The sequence below is a fragment of the Octopus bimaculoides genome, chromosome 3 (assembly GCF_046866305.1).
Source record: "Octopus bimaculoides isolate indiv1 chromosome 3, ASM4686630v1, whole genome shotgun sequence".
Taxonomy (NCBI): Eukaryota; Metazoa; Mollusca; class Cephalopoda; order Octopoda; family Octopodidae; genus Octopus; species Octopus bimaculoides.
In genome coordinates, this window is record NC_142930.1 from 153954376 (window position 1) to 153976875 (window position 22500).

The following is a 22500-nucleotide window of genomic DNA, read 5'->3' on the forward strand; positions in this document are numbered from 1 at the left end:
ATAACGGTATGGCACATCGTTAGCGAATGTCCGAAATTGGCAGAACGCGAATACAAAAGATGCCATGACAATGCGGCAAGAATGATCCATTGAGAGCTCTGTGGAAATCAAGGCCTACAAAGAGCAAAGACGTGGTATGAACAAACCCCAGAAAGAGTCACCGAAAATGAGAACTGTAAAATCCTGTGGGATGTAATGATCTAGTGCGATCACTTGACCAAACATAGGAGACCGGACATTGTTGAGGTGAATAAAAAAGGAAGAACATGTATGATTATCGACATAGCATGCCCCAGTGACAACAGGATCAATGTGAAGAAGAAGAAAAAAATAAACAACTATGGCGATTTAAAGTGGGAAATACGAACTTGTGGTTAATGAAGAGAGTAGACGCGATACCAGTAGTAACTGGTGCACTTGTAAGTATCAGCACTCAATTACCAACATGGCTGAAAAAGATCGGTGCAAGTGTGAAGGAAGAACACCTACAAAAATCAACATTGCTTGGAACTGCAAGAATTCTTAGCAGAGTTCTTGAAGCATAACCAGTAAACAAGTTTCACCTTCGTCTGCTGCCAGTGGACAGCTGACAGTTTCCACCATACCCAGCAAAAGAAGCTGTGAGTTTTCATATAAGAATAATAATAGTTAAAATTTTTTAAGTTTTTAAAAAAATCATCGCACCTCATCCTTTCCTTAAACATGAGCAACATGTAACTAAAACCTTCGCGATCGCTCCCAGCGTTATGCCTCTTAATGACTGAGGATCTTTCATAGCAAACACATAGCTAGGACTCCATTTCAAAGGCTGACCTTCTTCAGAGCCAGTAAATACTTCTGCTTCCGACAACCACTAAACATCTATAAAGCTCAGAAAAGACACTCATCAAAGTACTGCTCTTACATCTGGGACAGTGCTGCTGTAACACACACAGACATCCTAGTCCGCATCTAGAGAAAGATCACTGAACTGATTGGCATGAAGTTACCGTCAGATGTGCTCCAGCTTCTAGGTTGTAGTTTCCTCTCCACCTTTCTACCACTTACCTAATTCTCTCATAAACACTCGACTAACTCATCTTTCCTTCTCTCTTATTCAACGATGTATTCATCCTTTCATTCCAAACCGTTCTAACCACTACATTCAATCTTTTGTTCCCATGACATTGGTCTTCTAGATTTTCCACCAAGCACTTGTCTTTCATGAAGTCACATGCTTGCAATAGTTGATGAGGAATGTTAACAGCATTAATCTCACCTGTCAAAGAAAACTTTCCTTCAGACCTAGCTAATTATAATTCTTTCTAATTTTTTGGTACAAGGCCAGCAGTGATGAGGGGAGGAGCAAGTCGGTTATTGTGCTCATATAGTACTTACTTTATCGATCTCCAACGGGTGAAATGCAAAGACATCCGTGGCGGCATTTGAACTCAGCGAGTAAAGCTGAAAGAAATGCTACTATGCATTTTGTCCAACGAGCTCACGACTCTGCCAGCTCGCTGCCTTGGTCTAACTAATAATAATTCTTTCTATTATAGGCACAAGGCCTGAAATGGTGGGAGGGAAGAGGTTTGTTCATTACATCGACACTAGTGCTCAACTAGTGCTTATTTTCACAAGAACTAATTTTGTACAGTGATTTATTATCCATATTCTCTTAGAGCATCCCATCCAGCACGTTTCTTTCTTGATGTGTGTGAAGTAGTGGCTTTGGATTAATCTTTTATGAAAATATTCAAAGACGAACATGGATAATGAAATAATTTTGGACGTTGGCACATAAAACAATGCCCTCTTCATATTCTAATCCCAACAAAGCTTTTTTGAAAATTGTGTTTCAAATATAAGTACAACATGAATTAAATATTCCATTTGTAAGAGAAATCACGACTATTCTAAACTACCGGTATCCCATAGCGCTCTGTGACATTTGCCGTTCATTCGTGAACTCACAACGATTCAAGGGGAATCTACCACCCGCGTTAAAAACTATTACTTTGCATAATGAAACGAGTTGCAAGAAATAGCAGTCAATTTCCTCGAAACCACACTTACCGTTTAAATAAGAATGACCATACTGGACAACGTAGATCAACATATCTTTAAAATAAGTCCTGCATACCTCTAAAATAAACTTCAAACTGAAATTTTCACTTTACTTATGCCATTAATACTTTTGGGAAAATATATTGTCATGCTTTATTCTCTTCCTACTTTGGACACAAAACCTGAAATTTTGGGGGAAAGGGCAAGTCGATTACATTGTCCCAGTATTCATCAGGTACTTATTTCACTGAACACCGAAAGCTAAAAAGCAAAGCCGACCTTCGTGAAATTAAAATTCAGAAGGCAAAGCCAATAGAAATGCGCTATGCATTTTTTGACCGGCGTGCTAATGATTCTGCCAGCTCCCCGACTTCTCACTTTCTTCAAAATATAATTATAAGAACTTCAGGCGATTTTTCGCTTGAATTTCGTAAGTACATATACGACACATAATCTTATGTACAAAAAGTGGGGAGAACCAAAATGAAAGGAAAACAACCACAGAACCAATGCACAATAAACCATTTTCTGCATTTAACAGAAAAATTGCTCATGTTATTGAAAAAGAATGTCAGTTAAACTCTTACAAGTCGAGAAGAAATCAGAAATTACATGAATAATCCGATATTTACATTTGATGAAATTCCTTGTCTTCTCCATTGTGTCCATATGTAATATCACGTCGTTGGGATCTGCTAAATGAAGGTTATAGTTTACTGTATAATTTATTGTTTTACGGTTGTTTTCCATGCATTTTGTCGTTCGCCATTATATGTACACAAGACAAAAGATCTCCCAATTCCATATTTTGGCAAGGAAATCATGTTGCGAGATATAAAGCTCTCGATAAGCCTTTCGATTCGCAGATGATTTTTTTAATTGCTTAATCAAAAGAGAAAAGACAGCACCCATGACACTTTGCAGAGGTCTCTGAAATTGGACTCTGCCAGAGGCACTCAGAGACCAGGTGAATGAGTCAAAGCTTGCAACAAATTAAGCTTACCACCAAAGAGCATTTACTTTCAAGAAATGCATGGAAGTTACGCATTAGTGTTCCCTTTTTCTAAATAATCTTTTATGACATGTCAAATTGTTAAATTTTCGTGAGAAATTAATATCCTTCAATAGATTATTCTAGAAGTTGTATGACGTTCACACCAGCCAAAAATACCATTGATAATCGCTAGATATACGCTAGAAATAGCAACCAAATATCTCTCAAACTATGCCCCACTGTCTTTGGAAAAGAAAGACCAAATTCGATCGAGATAGTCACAGTTGGAATGCTTTTGATCATAATGCCAACATGTTTAATCTCAGGTCAGTTCCATCGGGATTGGCCAGGAGCTAAACAACCATTAGCAACATAAATGAATTGAAATAGCTTTTATACTGGGAATCGAAACCGCATCGCCCACTCGGCTAACTAGTTCTTACCTTTTACTTTATGACCTGGACCTTTGTTGTTTAACCCCAGGTCAGCCATGCTAGAGTAGATATACTTATGATAAAAGGTTATTCCAGTTATGACCATAATCTTTTCCACTGGATGATGCACTCTGAACAGCATTATTCAATGATCCCACTTACAAAACAGAAGGGTTGTGGCTATAAGGAGATTTGATTGCCATTTTCAGCAACTGTACGGAGGAACCCTGTGGTTAATATAGTTTTGTCTTAGACAGAGTATATATACTCAGAGAAGAATGATAAGTAAAGTTGTTCGGCGAATTTGAACGGAACACGTAAGAGTAGATAAATGAATACTGCAAAGCAAGTGTGGATTCTCCGTCAGTCTCGACAGTGAATATTTAGTTGTTCGATCAACTGAATTCCTAATTCCTATTTGTGAAATTAACGTGTAGGCAACTGAATATCTTGCAGTCAATTTAAATCCTGAAGGTAATTTTCAAGTTGATTAGGGTGGCACAATGTGACTAGGACTAAACCTTTGACTTTCAGGCACAATACAGAGAGGGGGAAAAGAAAGAGACAGAGAGACAGACGACTTATCGCCCCCAATAGTGGTCTGTTACTTTATTTATTGCCCTTGAAAGAATGATATGTAAGGTCAACCTCGGAGGTATTTGAACTCAAAGCTCAGAAAGTCGGAAGGAATCCGACGCGCTAAAGCAGTCATGGACAAATTTCGGGTTGCAGGGTTTTCGGAATGGCACATCTAACTAAAACTTAGCTTGAGTTATTTTAGTAGTGCAACCCACCCGATGATGAGTCATGTCTTATTCTGCGCGCTTTTCGAAAAAGGTTTCTCATTCCCAGGGCCGGCCCTAACGTTGCTGGCGTCCCAGACAAACTGCAATTAGGCGTGTACAAGCTGACGGTCGTGGAAATTTCTTTGTTTTTGTCACGCCTTCCTTGATGCTCCCTAGCACATGGTGCCCCGGGTGACTACCCGAGTTGCCGGTACGTTGAGCCGGCACGGCCCGGCCCATTCCTACTGTAATGTTTCTACTTATTTACTACCTAATCGTCAAGTATTTTGTTCAACACTGGCGGCTTCTCGCAATCTTTGCTCCATTTTATTTTAAGAGTGTGGAGGCGCAATGACCCAGTGGTTAGGGCAGCGGACTCGCGGTCACAGGATCGCGATTTCGATTCCCAGACCGGGCGTTGTGAGTGTTTATTGAGCGAAAACACTTAAAGCTCCAAGAGGCTCCGGCAGGGGATGGTGGCGAACCTTGCTGTACTCTTTCACCACAACTTTCTCTCACTCTTTCTTCCTGTTTCTGCTGTGCCTGTAATTCAAAGGGTCAGCCTTGTCACACTGTGTCACGTTGAATCACCCCGAGGACTACGTTAAGGGTACACGTGTCTGTGGAGTGCTCAGCCACTTGCATGTTAATTTCACGAGCAGGCTGTTCCGTTGATCGGATCAACTGAAACCCTCGTCGTCGTAATCGACGGAGTGCCAACAACCACTTCAATTAAAGTAATAATAATAAACCCTGTTTAACATCATTACCTGGTACTTTAGGTGCCTTTAGTAGAGTCTACTCTGGTGCAAGTATTCGGACCAGTCTTTGGTTTGAGGAAACATTTTCCATCCTCTCTCACTCCCACCAGTCTCGGAAACCCTATAAGGAGTCATAAGCACTGCCTTCCCTCCTGACTAAAAGATCTTTTATCAAAGTGGTTAAAAGGAACTAGATGAGTGTACCGAATGAAAATACATCTTGCTATTTAGTTATTTCATACATTTTAAATCGTAATTGGTGGACAATAGCGTTGTTGGTTGTGGGTTTCCAATAGACCAATCACTAGTTCACTGCTTCTCTCACTGTCAGAGTCATTTATACGCCATGCAGACTAGGTAACCGGCCCTATGAGTCTCGGGAGACGAGACAGTACTCACTATCTGCAGTAGCCTCTACGTCGTTGCCCAAGTTGCTAGAAATAGCAACCAAATTTCATTTAAATCGCACCCTAGTGTTTTTAAACGTGGGGAAGGATAATGTAGTTCGAAGATAAACTTATGTTTAAGAAGATAGGATAGTCGTAGATGGAATATCTGATGATAGCTCTGCTCGATCAGGGTAAATTTTGAGATTAAACAACAACACACACCCTTGCTAAAGCGATCTGACAAAGTAATGTAGTGCAATAATGTATCGTTATGTAGATCAGCTTTCCAATAGATGTGAACATTTAATTCAAAATCAATGAGAAAAAGAACATTTATCGAAACTGCTTTGAAACCTACAGCTTCCGCACATATACTAACATTTTTACCTCTAATCATTGATGCACATGAGAAATTCTAGGGTTCTCAGCCAAAGAAAACACATTGTCTGCGAATTTAATCTGCTAGTAGAACAGTCAGAATATGCAAGTCTTTTCTAAAGTTTGAGGTGTAACTCTATACTGTTGTTGCTGTTTAAATTCAAGCGATATAACGATGGAGTTTTGTTTCTTAGATAAAAAAAAAAAGGAAAACCAGCTCCTTCGTTACATTGATATTTATTCAAAAGAATTAAAAGGAATCCCCCTCTCTCACATACACACACACTAATGTTTTATGAAAAGTCACTTATTTCATTCAACGTATACAAAACTATGGACTCGTAATTGCCTCATATCTGAGAAATTATTCTCTTCTACCACTCTTCGGAAAATAACTTTAATTGGCCACTAGATCGTCTTAAAAAGAACGCAATAGAACTAGAGGAATTATCTCAATATATTTGCATTGAAGAATATCTTCCCTTTACCAATTTTTTATTTCTTAAAATTTCAATTATAATGAGAACGTGGGTGGTGGAGAAAAACAAGCTACAGTTTCTTCTTTCAAATGATTATTCACCTGTGTAATTCTGCTCAGTCATTTGTGCAGATAGTTTCTAAGATAAAAGTAGGATAGTGATAATGGAGAGGAAAGAGGTGTGTGTGTGTGTGTGTGTGAAAAAGAGTGAGAGAGGTGAGAAGATATATTCAATGATAGACGAACAAAAGTTAAATAGATGCTATCTTTTTTATTATTTTTACATGCTTTGTCTGTCTATATCAGTACTATACTAGTACTTCACAAATTTAATCAGCTCCACCACACACACACACACACACACACACTACACACATGCACGTACACACTCACACACGTACGCACACAGACATACACATTCAAATACCCTCCCACACACACATACACACAATATGTCTTTAAAATCTAAGTAATAAACACTAAAGTTGAGCGTCATTCAACTAGTCTCGATGCAGTTTCAATCCACGGTAAAAACATTTCACTACACTTCAGTACTAATGACATTAGAGGCGGCATGAACTTGATAACTTCAAAGAGCTTTACACATCAAAATGTAGCTGAAAATTAAAAAAAAAATAACATTTGATAGATGCACAAAAGCTCTTGATAGAAATCATGACTGTTATTCGATTTCGATTTTCGATTAGTGGCAGTTCACTTCTCCTATGCCACTTATATCTTTTAGAAAAACCACCCATGTCACCTATTTCAATTGCCTATTGCATTACGAGACAGCGCGGTGGTCTGTACACACGGTTGCTCGACTTGGTAGAATTTGAATCTAAATTTTCCTCAAATCACACCCTACTGCCATAAAAAAGAACACTTTGAGTGATATGCTCCTAGACATTTTATGGCCGGAGAAAATAGCTGAATGGTTGCCACTAGAATATCTCAAAGAAAATCAGAATCAGGGATGATCTGGAATTAAACTGCAGCATTTCATGTTCGATATAGGACCTTGTATCTAGTGAAAAAAATAAAAGCAGTGTTGATTTTTAACTCCCGTACAAGGCCATATATTTGTAGAGTAGGGAGTTTAGTCGATTAAATCGACCCAGGTATACAGGTAGAGTTCATAACCTAATATCGCAATTGTAGTTCGTGGTATTATAAATGTGTTTGGGTATAAACATAAATACGTACGTATGTATGTTCTCTCTCTTTATATATATATAGTCAATCCAGACATGAACACGCAAGAAAAAACAACAATGTGAGGACATGGTACAAATACTATGTTATTGGACGCTCAGGAGAGGAAAGAAAAGAAAGAGGATTTCACGTTTCGAGCGGAGCTCTTCATCAGAAATATAGAAAACATCCAAAGAAGAGAAGACGGAGAAAGAAAATTGCCAACGATACACACGCGGTCATATACACATATACACATATACACATATATACATATATACATATTTTGTTCTCAACTTTGACTCTTCATAAATCCAAAATTTTATTTTGAAATTTATGGGAGCATTTGTCCTCGAAGACTCATATTGTTGTTGAATACTCGAAATGAGAAGTAGACAGACAGCCGACAACTGATGAAGGGTCGTTCTCTATGTTACTTGTCCTGTTTTCCATTTTTTTCTTTCTCGTTGTTTGCGTATTTAACTCGTTTGTTTTCGTACTTCATGTTGTGTACACAGTTGGTGACACCCTGTACCCATATATGCATATATATATATATATATATATATATATATATATATATATATATATATATATATATATATATATACACACACACACACACACAACCGATGCTGGTGTGTTTACGTCCCCGTAACTTAGCGGTTCGGCAAAAGAGGAAGATAGAATAAGTACTATTCTTACAAAGAATAAGTCCTGGGGTCGATTTGCTCGACTAAAGGCGGTGCTCCAACATGGCCGCAGTCAAATGACTGAAACAAGTAAAAGAGTAAAAGAGTATCTACTGTCTTTTTTCTTACCCATTTTCTTTTCCTAGATTCATTTTGCAGACTATAGAAATAAAAGAAATTATGATAAACTGGTAACGTTTTGTTCGTTAACAACTGACTTCTTTATCAACACAATACTGTCTCAAGAAGAAAAACTAGTAAACGCTGCATCTAATGAGAAATTTTATTATATTCCAGCGCCACCCGCTGGCCTCAATCCACGACGCAAATTGTCTTGTAAAACACAATGCTTTACTTGCTGAACACATTTGAACGTTTCCTTTATATAAATGTGTGTGTGTGTGTGTGTGTGTGTGTGTGTGTGTGTGTGTGTGTGTGTGTGTGTGTGTGTGTGTGTGTGAATTCAACGACGTACATCTCAACCCATCTTAATCGAAATATAGCTCACGAAAAGGATCAATGAATTGCTTTAAGTTATTCGGCGCCACGATATTAACTTGTCGTGAGGAATAAATATAACGGATATTAACAATCGGTATATTTACACTGGAGAACATTAATAGTTTTACAGTTCTTTTCGACGACAAAATTTTGTCCGTATGCAGGTGGGCCAAAGAATGAACTTCCCTGTTGTCTGTAAACATTCCTCGATCGGTCACATGGGATAGACACAAAACATACGACAGATACGGAGAAATCAGCGACTGGGCGGTTTTGTATAAACCAAACTTTTTTTTTTTTGTGTGTGCGCGCGCTCGTGCGTGCGTGAATGTATATATACACATACGAGGGGTTTATGAAAAGTTTTGAGCCTTGAAGTACCTTCATCAGAAATCTTGTACCATGTTTTGTTTTTCTGAGGCTCAAGACTTTTCATACACCCCTCGTACATGACCGCATTTGGGGAGTGTGTCACTATGTGTGTGTGTGTGTGTGTGTGTGTGTGTGTGTGTGCAAGAAAAAAATTTGAGAGTACACCTTGCGTCTTTATAAAGAACATTTACATTTACATAACCGGTTTCATCATTTCATGATATTTAAGGTGACAAAGCGGCGGATACGGTTTACTGACCTTGTGCTTTGTCGACCTCGGTAGAGACATGCTACCATCGATATGGTGTGGGAAAAGATCGATTGGACGACTAAGGAAGACATGGCGCAATACATTCCGGGACGACGTGCTGACGATGGGAGTCGGCTTGAATGGAGTTAAGAAGGAAGTGAACAACCAGAATGTTTAGAGAAAGCGCTTTGCCATGTTTATTTATTTATGTATCTATTTATTTTTGTTTTTTTACCTTTCGTTCTATCTTTCCATTTCTACTTTCCGTTTCCGGTCCTACTTGCGTTGCTCATACACACGTTTTGCACTGTCTTTGCATCAGAGCCGTACAGACTTTATTTTGTTTGTATATTGTATATTTTATTTCGTTTGTATATTTGTATTCGTGCTACAACTTAAGTCGTTTGTTTTCGTCACTGTCCGCAAAGTTCGTTCACTATTTCCAGCAGATTTTCATTGCTGACGTCACCAAAATTGAACAGTATTATCGTTAAAAGCGTAAAATTGTAATGATTTTTATAGTCGATAACTGACGAGGGATAAGCATGTCCATACCTTGTGTGTGTATTTTACGTTCGTCCCTTTGTCGTGCTTCTGTCTAATTTTCGAAATTACATTATATGTATGTATGTAATGTATGTATGTATGTATGTATGTATGTATGTATGTAATGTATGTATATATCTATCTATCTGTCTGTCTGTCTATCTCTCTCTCTCTCTCTCACACACACACACACACACACATATAAGAGAATAGTATAGTTTATGTGAAGCATTCTGAACTAGAATTAAATGTATTTTAAAAAGCCTCTCTTTTACAAGTCGGTAATAAAGGACTAAAATAGAGGCAAAGCAAAAACAATGGTTTACTCTTTTACCTTACACTGCAATGTTTCTGCTTAAGACAGATCTGACCGTTTTTTTTTAAAATCCATATATCTACCACTACTAAACCTCGAACTAAATTTCATCTTATTTCGTTAACAAGTTTAAACATTATATAGAAACTAGCTTCTGTAGATCTGACTACCAGTTAAAATTGATATCCGTTTGGAAACCAACTTCTTTCTCGATTCGAATACCAACCTGCTACTTAGACATTCTATTTCACATTTCACCAATCAACCCTGAAATTAAGACTAACTATCGAGACTTGAACATTCCAGCTCAGACATCCGACAGAAACGCTCCTCTTCATGCCCTAACCTGTCTAGGCTCCAGTTCTTCACTTTACATAACCTACGATCTAGGTACATTTAGACAAAGGGTTAAATTTCTATGTCATTGATAAGAATGCATACAATGAGTAAACACTTAAAACAACGCTATGCTACATGGAAAGGTCATCGATATCTCACCTAAGCATCTAGAATATGCCATAAGTACCAACTGAGCGAACATTTGTGCCCGTAGGAGATACCCCAGTAAAATTAAACATTTTCCTGCTAGAAACAGCAAACTTTCCATTTACCACATCATTAATGCGCATAAAGCCGTATCTTAATGGTACTTAGTTACTTCTAGGTGGACATGGGCGATGTTGACTTAAATGTTTAGCTATGGACACTGTGTAGTAATATGTGCCATATTATCTTATCTACTTACAGCTAAGTAGAATGACTGTTAAGCATTAAATGATATGGTGATGAACACTGTACAAGGGAAAAATATCAGTTTGGGGAACCTATTTGCAGTTACATAAACATGGCTAACACAATAATGAACATGTAACGTACACTCGAGTGAAATTCTTCTCTCTTTTTATAATATATATGTATACGTGCATTCGAATGTAGCAGGGAACAGCTAGCCTTTGGCCGCTATTTGGATCCCGTTGTGTTCACTACTCTGATTGGTTGGTATTGGCGCAATTTGTCTCTTACTCGATTGCGCCAACTGCCGCGTATAACTAAGATCTTATTTTTTGTGAGCCTTATTCTTTGTGAGCCTTATTCTATATATATATATATATATATATATATATATATATATATATATGGGAGAATTTACGAAGAAAACAACAGACGAAGACAGGTGGTGTAAACAACAAATGGATGTATTAGTTTAACGCTCGGGAATAAAGAAAGTCTTTGACGTTTCGAGCTACGCTCTTTAACTGAAAGTAACACAGAAAGAAATAAGGAGAGAAACAAGGAGAGAAAAATATAAATGTATATACACGACGGGTTTCTTTCAGTTTCCGTCCACCAAATATATTCACAAGGCTTTGGTCAGCCTGAGGCTATAGTAGGAGACACTTGCCCAAGGTGCTACGCAGTGGGACTGAACCCGGAACCATGTGGTTGGGAAGCAAGCTACTTACCACGCACACACACACACACGCACACACACACACACGCGCGCACACACACACACACACGCACACACACACATTGCATATACGTATGTATATTGTGTTCTAAAAAATCATCTTTATCAATTTATTCTGCACTTCGTTTTGTTTTGTTTTTGTTTTTTTTTCTTGGCGGGGGAGGGCTTTGGATTTATATCTTCGATAGGCTCAAATGGAACGTGGATTCACTTCGACTTTCATTCTTCTGTTGTCAGTAAAATAAGTATAAGGCATGTAGCAGAAGCAATGCGATCGATTATGCCTTACTTTGCTCTACAGATCAATGAACATTGAGTCAATTGTAAGAAATCAATATAAAAATATCCTACATTGTCACGTTAATTTTGCAAGATAGCAAACTGTATGTGTTCGTTACATCTTTGAACACAAGTCTTTGAATGCAACTCTCATGAAACTTGATGCAAAATAGACACTTGTTTCGTGCTGATCCGTGTTTTACTGTGAAAGAATTCTTATATAATCATGTAGTATAGCTGGCACTTTGACAGTTTGATTGACAAGAAATGCTAACAGTGGCTGAATTTCTATCTACAAATCAGTAAGTTTTGTAACCATATGGAATACAGATATAAAACATTGCACTTTCGAGGAAATGCCTTCCTGATGTTGACTTTAATCAAATTCTATTTAAAGTTGATCTAATGAAAATAACATGTCTATAATCGTTACACATAGTAGCTCTTCTAAAGAAACCGCTTTCCTTTTTTTTATATATTAATCACACGCGCGCCTACACGGATTCGCACCTGGAAATCGCTGATCCCTTAACTGATTATATCATAGACAATAACCATATTAACATAAAATATTCGGAGGTGACCGGCAGTTAGGTAATAAATCGCTCAATTAATAAAAATGGAAGTCTGCTTCCCAGCGACATGGTTCCGGCTTCATTCTATCGCGTCGTACTTCGATAACAGTTTTCCACTACAACATCGGGTTCAAAAAGCCTTGCAAGTGGATTCGGTAGGCGGAAAGTGAAAGAAATACACCATACATACATACATACATACATACGTACATAGGTACGTACGTACGTACGTACGCACGTACATATGTATGTATGTATGTATGTATGTATGTATGTATGTAGGTACGTGTGTATGTATGTATGTATGCATGTACGTATGTATGTACATGTGTGTGTGTGTGTGTGTGTGTGTCTTTATATTTGAGTTTGTTTTCCACCACCTCTTGATATCTGGTGTTATTTCGTTTACCTTTCTGTAATTTGGTGCTTCGGCAAAGAGAACGATAGAATAAGTATCAAATTTGAAAACTAAATATAGATGTTTTCGATCTAGTTTGGATTCTTTGCCATCGAATTTGAATTTTTTGCCATCAAATTTGATAGCAAAGAATTCGAATTTGATGGCAAAGAATCCAAACTAGATCGAAAACATCTATAAGTACTGAAACCGATTTGCTCGACTAAACCCTTCAAAGCAGTATCTCAGCATGGCTGTGGTCCAATGACTGAAACATGTACTTATCTCTCTCTCTCTCTCTCTCTCTCTCTCTCTCTCTCTCTCTCTCTATATATATATATATATATATATATATATATATATATATATATATATATATATATATATATATATGCCGGCCAAAGCCTTGTGAGTGGATTTGGTAGACGGAAACTGAAAGAAGCCCGTCGTATATATATATATATTAGTGAGTTGAGTAAAGCATGTTCACAGTTTGGGATGCCTGGCGTCATCTTCGGTTGGGGTATATTTCCGTTGGATCTACTTCAGGAATTCCGCAATGTTAGTTGACTGCAAGCAAACATCACGATGACTGCGAGAACTCAATATATTTAGCGGAGCACCATTTTATGTACCTGATGTGACCAATACTGCACTGATCGATGGAATACAGTTGGATGCACCACATCCCACTCATAAAGGACAGCCGCAGGGGGGGGGGGGTTAGAAACAATTGTCGTACTGAATAAAGACAAATGCCAAATCCATCTTCCACTTTCCATCATCGATTATTATTATTATATATACATGTGTGTGTGTGGGGGGGGGGGGGTCAGGATAGCTATGTAGTAAGAAACTTGCTTGCCAACCACATGATTCTGAACAGTTAGAATTTTGGATAATCCTCAATTAGCGCTTTCGTTCGTTTTCGAACTCGTCACGACAGTTTGATTCTGATCCATTCATTCTGACGTCTTGTACGTCCAAATAGATATGTATAGAGTGTTTGAAGCGGTGTACAGACATTGTGGTTGTTGTTGGCACTCCATCGCTTACGACGTGGAGGGTTCCAGTTGATCCGATCAACGGAACAGCCTGCTCGTGAAATTAACGTGCAAGTGGCTGAGCACTCCACAGACACGTGTACCCTTAACGTAGTTCTCAGGGATATTCAGCGTGACACAGTGTGACAAGGCTGACCCTTTGAATTACAGGCACAACAGAAGCAGGAAGTAAGAGTGAGAGAAAGTTGGGGCGAAAGAGTACAACAGGGTTCTCCACCATCCCCTGCCGTAGCCTCGTGGAGCTTTAGGTGTTTTCGCTCAATAAACACCCACAACGCCCGGTCTGGGAATCGAAACCGCGATCCTATGACCGCGAGTCCGGTGTCCTAACCACTGGGCCATTGCGCCTACACACAGACATTGTATATCGAGAAAAAGGATGTACAAGACATCAGAATGAATAAACACTCAATACATCAAATGGAATTTCTTTGAACATTCGAAGTTGAGGATTCACATTATTAGTCGAAGTTTCTCGCTTCTTATGATATTTCGGGCCTTAAGTATCAAAAGCATCTGAAGCTTGTTTCAAATAAACAAACGAAACAGTCTAATTTCAACTATGACATACAATTATGTAAACATAAATGGTAGACGAACAAAATAACACTGCATTTTCTTGTCTAGCTACGTCTGCTCGTTCGATTTGGTTTAATGCAGATAATGCAGCGTGTAATTGTGGAAATAAAAAAAGTTAAAGCCCTTTTGATGCTAACTGCAAAGTTTATGTCATAATCTATAAAATTAACATTTCTCCCTCAACCGGAGTTCTACGGTCAAATATTTCAGCCAAACTACAATGACCTTTCCAGAATAAAGATAAAAGATGCTGGTTATGTATGGAAGTTGGAAGATAACTGTACCAATAATTTTAACCTTTAGTCGGCTATCGTAGAATTACAACAAGCCTTGCGTGAACGGTCTCAGTCGTGTCAACCCTGCACTACAGAGAAATGTAACTAATCGAATCAACTATTTAAACAAAAAAAAAAAACTGAAATATGTAAGAATCGCACTAAGAATAAGTTCTCTCTGCTAAACTGTAACGGTAATTGCATTCGATTAACTTCACTGATCGAAAACCGATAATACTTTCCGAGGATTGTCGGTTTTTGGCATAAAACTTTACGCTCATAGTACTCGGTTTTAATTATCAGACAATAATGCATATATAAAGCTTGTCTTCGGCAGTTAACACATTTTGCTAAATTGTATGTTTCATACTTTGAGAGAAAAATACTTGTATTACCTTACTTGTCCTAGCTGCACCAAACGGAAAGTAGTAGGAATCATCAGATATTATTAACAAGAATATAACTCGAGCGATTCTCGAAATTTAATCTTGATGATAAGGATATCATAACGATTAAGGTAGATTTTACACAGATATACACACTAATATCTTAGATCGCTCCCAAAAGAAAGTCATTTACCTTGTTAATAAGATGAACCTATTCTCCAATGTTTTACAACCGCTGGTTCCTTGATGCGTTGTTTGTTTGACTTTTCTACCTCTTCTGCAACTCAAAACTACCTACCTGCATACCTCTTCTACTCTAACTCACAGGACATACCCGTCCCTCTAACTTTTTCACTACGTCTAAGATTTCACACAAAACACTTTATTTTAATATTTCCACCCGCCAAAGGCGGCGAGCTGACAGAAACGTTAGCACGCCGGGCGAGATGCTTAGTGGCATTTTGACTGTCTTTACATTCTGAGTTCAAATTCCACTGAGATCAACTTTACCATTCATCCTTTCGGGGCCGATAAATTAAGTACCAGTTACAAACTGGGGTCGATGTAATCGACTTAATCTCTTTGTCTGTCCTTGTTTGTTCCCTCTATGTTTATCCTCTTGTGGGCAATAAAGAAATAAGAAACGTTAGCACGCTGGGCGAAATGCTTAGCGGCATTTCGTCTGCTGCTACGTTCTGAGTTCAAATTCCGCCGAGGTCGACTTTGCCTTTCATCCTTTCGGGATCGATAAATTAAGTACCAGTTACGCACTGGGGTCGATGTAACCGACTTAATCTCTTTGTCTGTCCTTGTTTGTCCCCTCTATCTTTATCCCCTTATGGGCAATAAAGAAATAAACGTTAGCACGCCGCACGAAATGCTTAGCGGTACTTCGTCTGTCTTTACGTTCTGAGTTCAAATTCCGCCGAGGTCAACTTTGCTTTCATCTTTTCGGGGTCGATAATTTAAATACCAGTTGCATACTGGGTCGATCTAATCGACTGGCCCCCTCCCCCAAAATTTCGGGTTTTGTGCCTAGAGTAGAAAAAAATATTTCCACCCCCAGAACTACAATCTCTTGGATCACTCCAGTTGTTCACGTGTACTTATCCTTTCTTTTTTTTTTTATTAAAAAAAGATTATTTCTTTAATTTTTATTATATTATATATATTTTTATTTGTTCAGATATCGACCAGCAGATGTTCCAGATTAACAAACACATTGTCTGGCTAAGAAGCACGCTTCATAATGGTGTGGCTCCAGGATCGATACTACTGCGTGACACTTTGAGCCAGTAACTTCTACTGTAACTTCGAATTGACTGATTAATAGTTTGTGAAAGAAGTTTGCTTGAAACGGAAACTGTGTGGAAGCCTGTCATATTATATAGATATATATTTATATACATGCATTCATGTATATATAAATGTACACACACGTACACACACACATGTGAAAAGGCTATGTTTATGTTTACTAGTGTAAACCGATGTGCTGAGTGGCGTCCATTTACTTCATAAATGTAACCCCAGCAATTCGACAAATAGCGTTCGATAAAATAAGTATCTGACTGAAATCAAGGGTGGTTACGATCGATTTAAATTCTCCCGCTGAAGATGGGCTTCCAGCGGACAATGATTCAGTAATTGAAACCTGTATAAAAATATTAACTGTATCAATATCACCAGTGGAGAGCAGCAGTGGTGGAGCTGAAAATATAATGGCTACTGTCTCATTCGTCTTTAACTAACTGCGCGTTTTATGATTGCATTTGATGGCAATTTACAACTTGGATGTTGCACCATTATTCTTAATGTTGATAGATGAAGGCGAATATTACATCAGAGACATTTTGATGACTAACATCAGTTTTTTTTGTTTTTTTTTTTTGTTTTGTTTTTTTCACCCAAGGACGAGCTACATTTTAGCAGATACCGACATGGCTACATGGCTAAAAAGCTCGCTTTGCAATCACGCGGTACCTTGTGCAAGTGTCTTCTACTACAGCTCCGGGCTGGCCAATGTTTTGTCAGTGAATTTGTCAGAAGAAAATTTTGTGGAAGCCCGTCGTATATATAATAATATAAATAATATATTAATATATGCATATATCCATACATATATGTACGTACCTACATCTATATGTATACATACAGGCATATATGGGTACAGGACATAAAAAAAACGTTAAACACAATGAGAAACGAAAACATAAAAACGAAAACATAGAAAACGAACTTATTTCGAACAACGAAAAAAACAGAGAAACGAGACATGCAACATAAAGAGTATATCCCTTCGTCAGTTGTCCCTGTTTCATCTACTCCGTGTGTGCGTGTGTCTTTGTGTTTGTTCCTCCCTCCACCACTTGACAACTGGTGTTAATTTGTTTACGTCTTCGTAGTCTAGCGGTTCGGAATAAAAGACTGATAGAATAAGTAGCATATTTCAAAATAAATATTGGAATTGATTTGTTCGACCGAATCCTTCAGGTTGGTGGCCCTGTATGGCCGCAGTCCAAGGACTGAAACTAGTAAAAGATAAAGGATATCGTTGCTGCTGTGCTGCGGTTGCTGTTGTTTAGTTCCAAGTTAGCCCTGATTAAGAAAATCTTTTATCAAATGCATCCTGGTCATGGGCATCGTAACATTCGATTCAGACAGTGTAAACCAGAGTACACTATCCAATGCGTTCTTTTCAAAACGGTAGGCTGTGACTGAGTTGAGTGAGATCTGACTATTATGGCTAGCAGACCAAGCGACCATTTTAGAGGCTCTCTCGTTATCGTTCCGGTATTAACCATCACGCATCACAGGAAAGTAGTCACATACTTAAGTGACATTTTAAAACAGCTTTGATCTATATGTTACGTCTTCTACAGATATGCGGAGTAGACACTAATTATTGTTGTTGCTGTTGTAGCGGGTTGTGGTGGTGCTGGCGGTAAGTGGCGACGGTGCCAGTAGTTGTGGTGGGAGATAGCTCTTGACTGTTCCTAATTGAGAAAACTCAAGATCGAAAGTGCTCCATCCACAGCTAACTTGTCTCGTCTCTGTCTGTCGCTCTCTCTCTCTCTCTCTCTCTCTCTCTTCCTCTCTCTCAGGATCATGTACCTAATACTACATTATGCAATATAGTGTTATGTGTCATCTTTTTATAAAACAGCGTTTAAGCAGTAGTCACCGCATAGATGCCACCATATTGTTGCCAGCGAGTAGATGCCTCCTCGTAGAAGCTATCACGTAAAGGCCATCATGTAAAACGCATCACGTAGAGTCTCACTTAGAGGTTAAGAAACTTTATCTTTCATGCATACTTCGTTGTTATCTCGTCGTTGCTAGTTAACCACGGGTGCACTCTAGTCGAGCAGACTTATATTCAAAGCTGCCCCACCATGACCATCCTGTATTGTTCCTATATTCAAGGAAACTGCAACCACATTATCCAGTGTGTATCTTTCTAAGACGACAAGGTGTGATTTGGCAAAGACATTTGACTGATATTTCTAGCAGCTCTAGCGACTACGCAGATGTTCCCTCTTTGGCTCCATTGCTATCATGGAGCCAAAGGGGTGAGAATACGTATCTTTTGAAACGTGGCGTAATGTAATTGTAATTAGTTTAAGATAGGATGTACTTCCCGGCTTCTCTCTATCAGCATTCATTTAATAACTTTCCAGATAGCCAACAAACCCAGCTTACGTAATTTTTGGCGATGTGTTGTTGTTTTTGTTGTTGTTGTTTTTCTTCTTCTTCTTCTTCTTCTTCTTCTTTTTCTTCTTCTTTTTCTTCTTCTTCGTCGTCGTCGCCTCCATCACGGCTTAGCTCTAAATTTCCTCAACTGAGAAGACATATGGCCAAAGAACTTTTTAGCCATGTCTTCATGGTCCTTCTCTTAGGATCGAGTATATAGGATTACATTGGTCAATGTGACTCTCAATTTTCAAGATGGTACCGTGCGTAATTCGAGATAGATTTCACTGCTGTTACAAGTAACAGCAACCAAAACTTCTTCAAATCATCCCTATTGTCTTAAATTTTTTCAGGGAGATTAGTTGTTTCTTCAAGCATCATCAGCCATTCTGATAGCAATAACTGATTAATAAGATTATCCTTGATTATAACCATCAGGCTCAACTGATTAAATACCTCGGTGTATCCGGTACTCGGTTTGCACACTTTCCTTTTAACACTGTTTTGGTTTAAGTTGAATATATTTATATTTTTATTCACTTCATGTATACAAAAAGTAACACTTCGCCGTATCTGTTTCAGTTCTTGATTTTCTTTTTGTTATATTTTACTGCTGCGATAATGCAGTAGTAGACCACACACTGAACTGACACATAAGTTAAAATTATTTTATACAGTTTTTAAAATATTTTAGTTGTTGAATAATAGAGTATCAAATGTCAAGAAAGTTGACTTTTTTTCCGGAAATATTAAACAAACATGAGAATGGAAAGGGTTCAACAGAAACTACAAAACAGTTTAATATAAACGAAACAACCGTTAAAATGCTGCTTCCCAAAGTGGACAGTACCACCCACTTGGTATGGAGAAATTTTATGAGTATCATGAACAGAAAGGGGGAGTAGAGAGGCGATAGATGCATCTGTACAGACTTTTTAAACTGTGTCATCGATTTAAATTTAAATTTTAAAGAAAAGTTCTAATGCAATATTATAAACTGCTTGTTGTCACAATTACAGCAACAGCGACACTAACAATGACCCAAACAGAGTCAGCAATAGTAATAGACTTCGAGCAACATAAACAATAATAATAAACTTCGAAATGTGAATAAGTAAATGAACAAAACTGAATATACATCACCTATATATGTCAAATATAAACAATGAACAAAAGTATAATTTAAAAGAGTGGAGGCGCAATGGCCCAGTGGTTAGGGCAGCGGACTCGCGGTCGGAGGATCGCAGATTCAATTCCCGGACCGGGCCTTGTGTGTGTTTATTGAGCGAAAACACCTAAAGCTCCACGAGGCTCCGGTAGGAGGTAGGTGGCGACCCCTGTTGTACTCTTTCGCCCCAACTTTTTCTCACTCTTTCTTCCTGTTTCTGGAATAACGCTGCGATGGACTGGCGTCCCGTCCAGCTGGGGGGGGGGGGGGAACACATACGCCATAGAAACCGGGAAACCGGGCCCATGAGCCTGGCTAGGCTTTAAAAGGGCGCATAAATAAAATAATAATAATTTAAAAGACATTGAGAAATTTTGTAGATATTTCCATAAATGCAAGAAAGCCAGCGACTGCACTTGTAGAGTTAAAAAATGTCCCGATTTGTACGTGTATACAAGGTGGTATAGGAATCACGGTTATACATCTTTAGATGTATACCTGACTTTCCTATATAAAATTAAAGAATATAACGGAACGCTGAACTCCAGACCATCAACTTAAACAACACTTTATTCAGGTGGTAAACATACATATCTTTAGTTCTTGTTGTTACAGCTTCTGTGTGTATGAGCATAGTTGTTGGGACGTTGTTTTGTAGTTGTGAGCGAGCTGTCGAGTGTAAGTCCGAAAGATGTAGAGAGACAGCTTAAATACGTCCATGCTCAATCGCTGGCCAGCGAGAAAGAGAATCAATTGAGCGGGAACGCTTGGTTGTTTAATTCTACGCATGCGTAAGACTACGCATGCGCACGGCGTTACTACAGTGGTATCAAAAAGTTCCCGGACTTGTTATGTTTGATAAAAAATAACTTATTTACCTAAGCTTTACTATCATCTCCTTCGAAATAGTCACCTTGCGCAGCACTACACCAGTCCAAGCGTTCCTCCCACTTTTGGAATCCGGCCTGGAAGTTGTTTTCTGTGAGTCGAGGACCTTCTGCGATTCGCTCTTGATCTCGACAACGTTGTTAAAACGGCGGCCTTTGAGTCACATTTTCATCTTGGGGAACAGATGGAAGTCCGCAAGTACCAAATCTAGCGAATATGGCGGATGCGGAAGAGATACTATGTTATTTTGGAAATTCAGGAGTGAAGAGAACTCGGTAACAGTGCATTGTCGTCGTGAAGAATCTATTTCTCCGCGCTCCACAGGTCCATCGATTTCGCCGAACGTCCTCCGTCAAGCGCTTCAAAATATCGCAGAACTCTCGAGTGACGGTCTGGCTCTGGGGGAAGAATTCCCGATGCACGATATCACATTTCCGGGGGTGATGGCAGGCCTTCCATATTGATCATCGTCTTCCAGGAACGTTCTTCTGCTTTCGATACTTTCTCCAGTTTGGTGGTGAGCTTCTACTGTTCTGCTTCCTCGCTTCCTAGCAGGTCAATATTATCAGCAAAGCGGTGGTTAGAAATGAACCGTCCTCCAATGGAAACTGAGGGGTAGAAATCTTGAAGAGTCTCCTGCATGACATTCTCCAGCAAAATGTTGAAAAGCACTGGAAAGAGGAGACATCCTTGCCGAACAAACACTGCTATCCTGAAGAATTCTCCAATGTTGTTCAGGAGAACTGTCCTGTTGAGTTTTCATACAATGCTCGGAGTTATTCGATGAGTTTGTTACCGAAGTATTAATTCTTCATCACATACCACAACCCGTCGTGCCAAATAATGTCAAAGGCCTTTTTAAAGTCGACGAGGTTTGACTGGTGCTGCAGATGCTTCTCAGTGAGTAATCTGATGCTAAGTTTTTGCTCCACAGTACTTCTTTGAGCCTGAATCCTGCCTGTTCTTCTGCCTATCCTTTAAGTCAATTTGTCAATTCAGTAGAACTCTTTATACTTTATGCCTTTCTTTTGCTGGTCTCAAGTCTCATCTGCGAACCCATGGAAAACGAACCTCCACCAACTATTCTGCCTATATGTCTGTGCACACCTTTGAATGCTGTGTATGCCAGAAGGTTTGCAAATCTAACGGAGGCCTCAAAAGACATTTTAAGATCCACAAAGATGAGAACTTATCTGCAGGTCTTGGTAGTCCAAATCAGAGGCGCAATCTATGTGGGTGTCTTTTCAGAACATCAAACGGAGTCCATATGGCCCTTGGGGGGGAGGGGTCCATATAAGATTTTTTTTTTTTAATTTATCTGCAATATATTGATTATACTTCTACAATACACAAATTTTTTTTTCAAACAATTCCTAATAATATTTAATTATAAAAATATAATAGGACTTTTTTAAACATCGAATGACTAGGAGAGTCTATTCGTGTAAAATAGGATTTAAAGGGGTTCATAGGTAAAAAAAAAAAATGGGTGAGAAGCATTGCTCTAAATCTTAAGCACGTCGAATACTAACAACTGATCATTAATATTGCGATGCTTAAATGAACTCGTGTGTGTGTGTGTGTGTGTG

The 22500-nt window shown here is 38.6% G+C and overlaps 1 protein-coding gene and 1 long non-coding RNA gene across 2 annotated transcripts in view; one reads left to right on the top strand and one right to left on the bottom strand.

Annotated features, from left to right (window-relative positions):
• Nucleotides 1–22500, bottom strand: part of LOC106881039 (methionine-R-sulfoxide reductase B3, mitochondrial) — a 117450-nt gene that overhangs the window by 92270 nt on the left and 2680 nt on the right. The window lies entirely within an intron of this gene.
• The window catches only part of LOC149136771 (uncharacterized), a 5388-nt gene continuing 1768 nt past the window's right edge, over nt 18881–22500 (top strand). Inside the window, exon 1 of the long non-coding RNA XR_016241269.1 lies at nt 18881–22500. This exon is cut by the window's right edge and continues 1117 nt beyond it. This is a non-coding gene — a long non-coding RNA (uncharacterized LOC149136771).